This window comes from Terrapene carolina, unplaced genomic scaffold (assembly GCF_002925995.2).
Source record: "Terrapene carolina triunguis isolate 2854851 unplaced genomic scaffold, T_m_triunguis-2.0 Scaffold58, whole genome shotgun sequence".
Classification (NCBI taxonomy): domain Eukaryota; kingdom Metazoa; phylum Chordata; order Testudines; family Emydidae; genus Terrapene; species Terrapene triunguis.
The window spans coordinates 64,728,038-64,734,418 of record NW_020664409.1 but is presented as its reverse complement, the minus strand read 5'-3'; positions in this window follow the sequence as shown (position 1 = coordinate 64,734,418).

Genomic DNA, 6,381 nt, shown 5'->3' with positions numbered 1-6,381 from the left:
GGGAGGGGGCTCAGGGCAGGGGGTTGGGGGCTCAGGGCAGGGGGTTGAGGTGCAGGAGAGGTGCAGCAGGGGGCTGAGGGCAGGGGGTTGGGGTGCAGGACGGGGTGTGGAGTGCAGGAGGGGGCTCAGGGGGTTGGGGGCTCAGGGCAGGGGGTTGAGGTGCAGGAGGGGGTGTGGAGTGCAGGAGGGGGCTCAGGGAAGGGGCATGGGGTTGGGGGCTCAGGGCAGGGGGTTGAGGTGCAGGAGGGGGTGTGGAGTGCAGGAGGGGGCTAAGGGCAGGGGTGCAGGGAGGGGTGCTGACTGCGGGAGGGGGCTCAGGGCAGGGGGTTGAGGTGCAGGAGGGGTGCAGCAGGGGGCTCAGGGCAGGGGGTTGGGGTGCAGGACGGGTGCAGCGGGGCTCAGGGCAGGAGGGGGTGTGGAGTGCAGGAGGGGGCTAAGGGCAGGGGGTTGGGGTGCGGTGCGGACAGGGGTTCAGGGCAGGGGGTGCAGGGTGCAGCAGAGGGCTCAGGGCAGGGGTGCAGGGAGGGGTGCGGAGTACGGGAGGGGGCTCAGGGCAGGGGGTTGGGGTGCAGGAGGGGGTGTGGAGTGCAGGAGGGGGCTCAGGGCAGGGGTACAGAGAGAGGTGCGGAGTGCGGGAGGGGGCTCAGGGCAGGGGATTGAGGTGCAGGAGGGGTGCAGCAGGGGGCTCGGGGCAGGGGGTTGGGGTGCAGGAGGGGTGCGGTGCAGATGGGGGTTCAGGGCAGGGGTGAAGGAAGGGTGCGTGGTGCAGCAGGGGGCTCAGGGCAGGGGGTTGGGGTGCGGGATGCAGGAGGGTCTCGGGGTGCGGGCTCTGGCCCTGCGCACCTTACCTGGAGCAGTTCCGGGGTGGCAGAGGCATGGAGTGGGACGGCCCCACGCCGCTTCCAGAAGCGGCCAGCACCACGTCCCTGCGGCCCCTGGACGGGGGGGGCAGAGGGCTCCATGCACTGCCTTCGCTTGTGGTTCCCTGTTCCCCTGCAGCTCCCATTGCCTGTGGTTCCCTGTTCCCCCGCAGCTCCCATTGCCTGGGAATGGTGAACTGCAGCCACTGGGAGCTGCAAGCGGCCGTACGTGCGGACACTCAGGTAAACAAAGTGTCTCGCAGCCCGCCAGGGGCTTACCCTGTACAAGCCATGAACCAAGTTTGGGAACCCCTGGACTAGATGATCACAAAGATCCCTTTTGACGTTAAAGTCTATGAGTTTATAACATAGTAGTTTGAGTTAAGACCATTGTTTTAACTAGCAAGCTAGTTAAGTTTCTATACTGTGCTCATCACCATACTTATCCCATTCTCTTAAAGACTCTAAATTACCATAACATGTAAGGCAATGTACATCATACATCATCTTACAGCATACAGCTGAATGAAAAAAGTACTTTTAATGGCATTTTAGATAGGAGGAGCAGCCCTCTAGTGGTTTATCAGTATCACTAAAAGCATGTGGAATTTAATCTATATATGTTCAGCTGGGTATATTTTAATGGCAGTATTATTTATATATAAATATCTCCTTTGATTCATTCTGTCTGATCCCTCTTTTTTTTTAAATGTCTTTGTTACGCTCAGTTCCCGCTTATTCCATAACTTTTGAGTGCTGTACCGATTTCTTCAAAGTCTGTAATCTTCCTGTGGTCCTCTTTGTTCCATGCCTCAGACTCCTTTATCATTCTCCTTAATTCAGATATTAACTTTGCTAGCAAGGCCAACAATTTTAGAATATATATAAATAAACCCACCATTAAAATATTTATATATATAAATATATATAATATAAAGAAATATGTTAAAAGGTTTCTAGGCTCTTTTCATTGCTGTGATCTCAACCCTCAATGTTTTAAAAACTGAAATTGATAACTGGCCACATCGTAATGTAGCACTGACCTTTTGGCTGTGCCGGTTTCTGTCCTGTAGGGTTTCATAATCACTTTATTCTTCATAAGCACCTTGAACAAGTAACCAGTGTCTCCAGTAGTCACCTCTTCCTTTTCATTGATGGTGAAAGTTTTACGTCTGTACTTTGTCTCTTCCACAGTGGAATGACTCCAGTTTCTGTCCTTGGCTGCCTTCTCTTCTCAATTTATCTTCTGCCCAGTAGGATTTCTCATTTCTAGCTTCAACTTTGCTCATCACTCTTAAACAGCTGACACTCAAACAAATATCTCCCTTGACTCACTCTCTCTGATCCCTCTTTTTTTTTAAATCTCTTTGTTGCTCTCAGTTCTCTTAGTTCCTGCTTATTCCATAACTTTCTTCAAAGTCTGTAATCTTCCTGTGGTCCTCTTTGTTCCATGCCTCAGACTATGGTATCACTATCCTTAACTCAGATATTAACTTTGCTAGCAAGGCCAGCAATTTTAGAATATAATTGTAGAATAGGAAAAGGCACCTTTCCTGTCATATATCTCCATAGATATTACATAATCAAATCCATTTTCTTGGGGACCAAGCAGGATTATTCCCTCGGGCTGTTTTGAAAAATCATATTTAATTTCCATGAAAAAATGTCAAATAAAATGAACATTTTTTCTTTCATTCAAAAAATTATTGAAATTTTTTATTTTTAAATGAAAAAGTCCAAATGCAATTAAATGAAGAAGTTGTTTGTTTTCTTCTCTTTTCTCCCTCTCTTTTTTCCAGTGCATAAAAAATGGGGGGATGCTGAAAAGGGGGGCAAGGCAACTTTTTTTTTCTCACATTTTCTTTTTTTGTTTGTTTTTTTCCTCACCCAGTGGAGGAAAAGGAGGGAATGCTAGAATTAAAAACTAGAGAAAGTTGAGGGAAAGAATTTTTCCAGGTTTTAATTCCCACTTTCTTTCCCCTTTTTATTTTTGTCTCTTTTTTTCCCAGTAAGGGGGGAAAGGAAGAAAGTGGAAAAACTGAAAAACAAAATAAAATTCATCAAAAAATTCTCAAATAAAAAAAAAATCTGAAACTTTTGATTCAATCAAAAAGCCATTTTTCATCAAAAGTTTCCAGCAAAAATTTTGAGCCAGTTCTATTGATCCTTTCAGTATATTATCTTCTGTTTTTAAAATGCCAGGTAATGAGTATTTCACCACTTTCCTTTTGAGACTGTTCCACAGCCTCACTATCAGTAGAGCCCTGCAAATCAGTGGATATCCACACACCATGTTTGTGGGTCGCAGATGTGGATACAAATTTTGTATCTGTGCAGGGCTCTAACTACCAGATAATTATTTTCTGACAATTAGCCTAATTTTTTCCTGTCTCAGTTTCATTCCATTACTCTTCATTATATCCATGTATCACACTAACTCCTCACCATCCTTTGTATTCACAGCTTTTAAATATTTGTATTTTATGTCTCCACTTTTTGTCTCGTGGCCAAGCTACAGATATTAAACTCCACCTTAAAGTCAGGCCTTCCAGGGCCACAATAATTTCTATTGCTCTTCTTTGAACTTCATCCACTTTATCAACTTGACCCAGCTTATATCTTTTCTGACTTCTCTCTCAATACCCTGTTCCTCCCAAAACAAATGTGTTGCAATTGAACAGAGTAAATATGAATCCCCTAGCAAGATATCCTGAGTATTTATTCCCCTTTATGGGCCTGATTTTCCTGCACCACTGAAATCAATGGGACTTTTGTCATTGATTTCAACAGGAGCAGGATCAAGCCCTATGCGAATTATCTCCTTATTACCTTGATCACCTTGATCAATTGGACCTTCAGCCCACGTATAGATTGCACTGATCACAATACGTCTTCCATTCTTCTTGTATCCTGGCCTTCCTTCTCCATGTGCAGCCATGTCTTTTCATGATAAAATCTTCCCATCTTTTTGGAGGTCGGCCGAGTGGTCATTTCAGTTCCCGTGGGTACCACTTGGCAACAGCTGCAGTCCATCGATTGTCAGTGAGCCTCGCTATATGCCTGGCCCATCGCATTTTACTCTGCCTGCTCTCAAGGACGACGTCCTGCACTCCACTCTGCTGTCTGATCACTTCGTCGGGGACTCAGTCGTTACAGATGGCAAATCGGAGACAGCAGCTGAAAATATTCAACGAGGTAATCTTGAAAGCAAACATTTCCAAGGAAGACTGGAGTCTTATAGATAACTGCGATGAGGATTATAAAAACGTCACTGATAAAAATTAGCTGAGAAAGAAAGACTGAAAAGAGCGAAGTGAAGAATCTCGGAGGAAATGCGGAACTTCCTAGAGAAGTGGAGGAATATGAAGCGGAATGATGGTGACAAACTTGAGTACTTCCTCCTCTGCAAGTTGATAAGAAGAAGACTAAAGGAGGACTTCGAAAAGTACCAAAATGAAAGGCTCTTAAAGATGGCTGAAGATCAGAGAAGCCTCAAAAAATGCAAAAAGGAATTGATGCTGTACAGGTCAACAATAATGGCGCTGAAGAACAGGGACGTAAAACCAGTAATTGACAGAACAGAGATGGAAGCGGTCTGCAAAGATTCTACACCGAACTGTTCGCATCTCAGATAAATGTCCCACTACCAACACTTCAACAGACCAATGAGCATTTACTCCCAGTCCTTGTCAGCAAAATCTGACATGCAGTTCACCAAATGAAGGAAGGAAAAGCCCCAGGTAAAGATGGACTGACAATCGAAATGATAAGACTGGAGGCCAAGACCTCTGGGAAACCCTTGCTCAGAGGTTTGGCTGTTACTTGGAAATGCAGAAGATACCATCTAGCTGGAAGGAGTCCAACACCATTCTGCTGTACAAGAAGAGCAATCCTGAAGATCTAGAGAACTATCGTCCAATATGCCTGCTCTCACATATCTACAAGCTGTTCACCTTATTACCATTCTTATCATTTTGAGGTTATGTCCCCCTACTGTTTGAAACCCTTACTTTTATGAAAAAAATTTATCTCATCAGCTTTATTGATCTTGAAAATTTGAAAGTCTACTTTTCTGCCCCTACCTTTCTACCAACAACAAAAGCCATCTTCATCAAAGGCTCAATCTTGCTATCTCATCGGAGATCCAAAAGAAATAACAATTCCTGAGATCACTGATGACCACCAATGGGTGTGGCTCTCTGTACAGAGAGAATGAGGAGTACTTGTGGCACCTTAGAGACTAACAAATTTATTTGAGCATAAGCTTTTGTGGGCTAAACCCCACTTCATCAGATGCATGCAGTGGAAAATACAGTAGGAAGATATATATACACAGAGAACATGAAAAAATGGGTGTTGCCATACCAACTGTAATGAGAGTAATCAATTAAGGTGGGCTATTATCAGCAGGAGAAAAAAGACTTTTGTAGTGATAATCAAGATGGCCCGTTTCCAACAGTTAACAAGAAGGTGCGAGTAATGGGCCATCCTGATTATCACTACAAAAGTTTTTTTTTTCTTTGGTTGAGAGTTCTGCACTGGCATAATAGTGTGGTTTTGCAGAGCTGTAGTGTAGTAGCTAATTGAGATTGCAACTAACGAGTGCGCTGCTGCTGCGGAAATATAAGATGGGATCAATTCTCAGATCTTCACTGAGCTACATCCAGCCCTTGTTCTTGGTTATGTTTTCACTCTGACAGAGAAACGTCATTGACCATTTTTTAATCGTTATAGCTCATCGTCATATTTCCTCATCTTGAACTCTGTTTGCCAGGTTATAAATTAACCCTGCATATCCTATTTTGAAATTAGGATGGCATAATGTAATCCATTAAAAAAACCCACTGTTTTGAATACCAAAGAAAAACTTTACAATATACGAATGGCATTAGACTGAACCGTATCTCAAAGGCTCCCGCAATGAACAAAATAATTTGATTTATAGGCTCTTGTGTAGCAGAAGTTGTGTTGATTCAGTTAGTTGGGGGGAAAAAACCCATCTCATCTCTTCTCATGTGTTATTCTTGACAGTCTCTATTCAGCTCAAAAGTCATTTTGGATTCAGTTTTATTATTCTTGAGCCCAAGGCAGTCCAATAAAAGTAATAATGTTTCACATAGAGAAAATTAACTCTAATTATAATCCCTTTGCAGGAAGTGTTTTATGCTATTCCATTTAGATTTACCTTGCTTGTTTGACATTATTAGAGCTGGGCAGAATTTTTCAGACAAAACCTTTTTTTACTGAAAAATGCACGTTTGGGTTGACTGGAACATTTTACGACTTCATGTCAAATTCACTGAATGGTTTATGTCAAAAATGAAACAAAATAAATATTTCAAAAAAGATAAAACATTTTGTTTTCACATTTTTAAAATGAAATATTTTGACTTTTTGATTCAAAATGACTTTCATTTAAAATTTTACTTCAATTTTGTTTTGAAAAACTTAAAAAATAATTTAAAACGTCAAGCAAATTGAAATGTTTCATTTTAAATCAAATAAAATGTTTCATTCAACC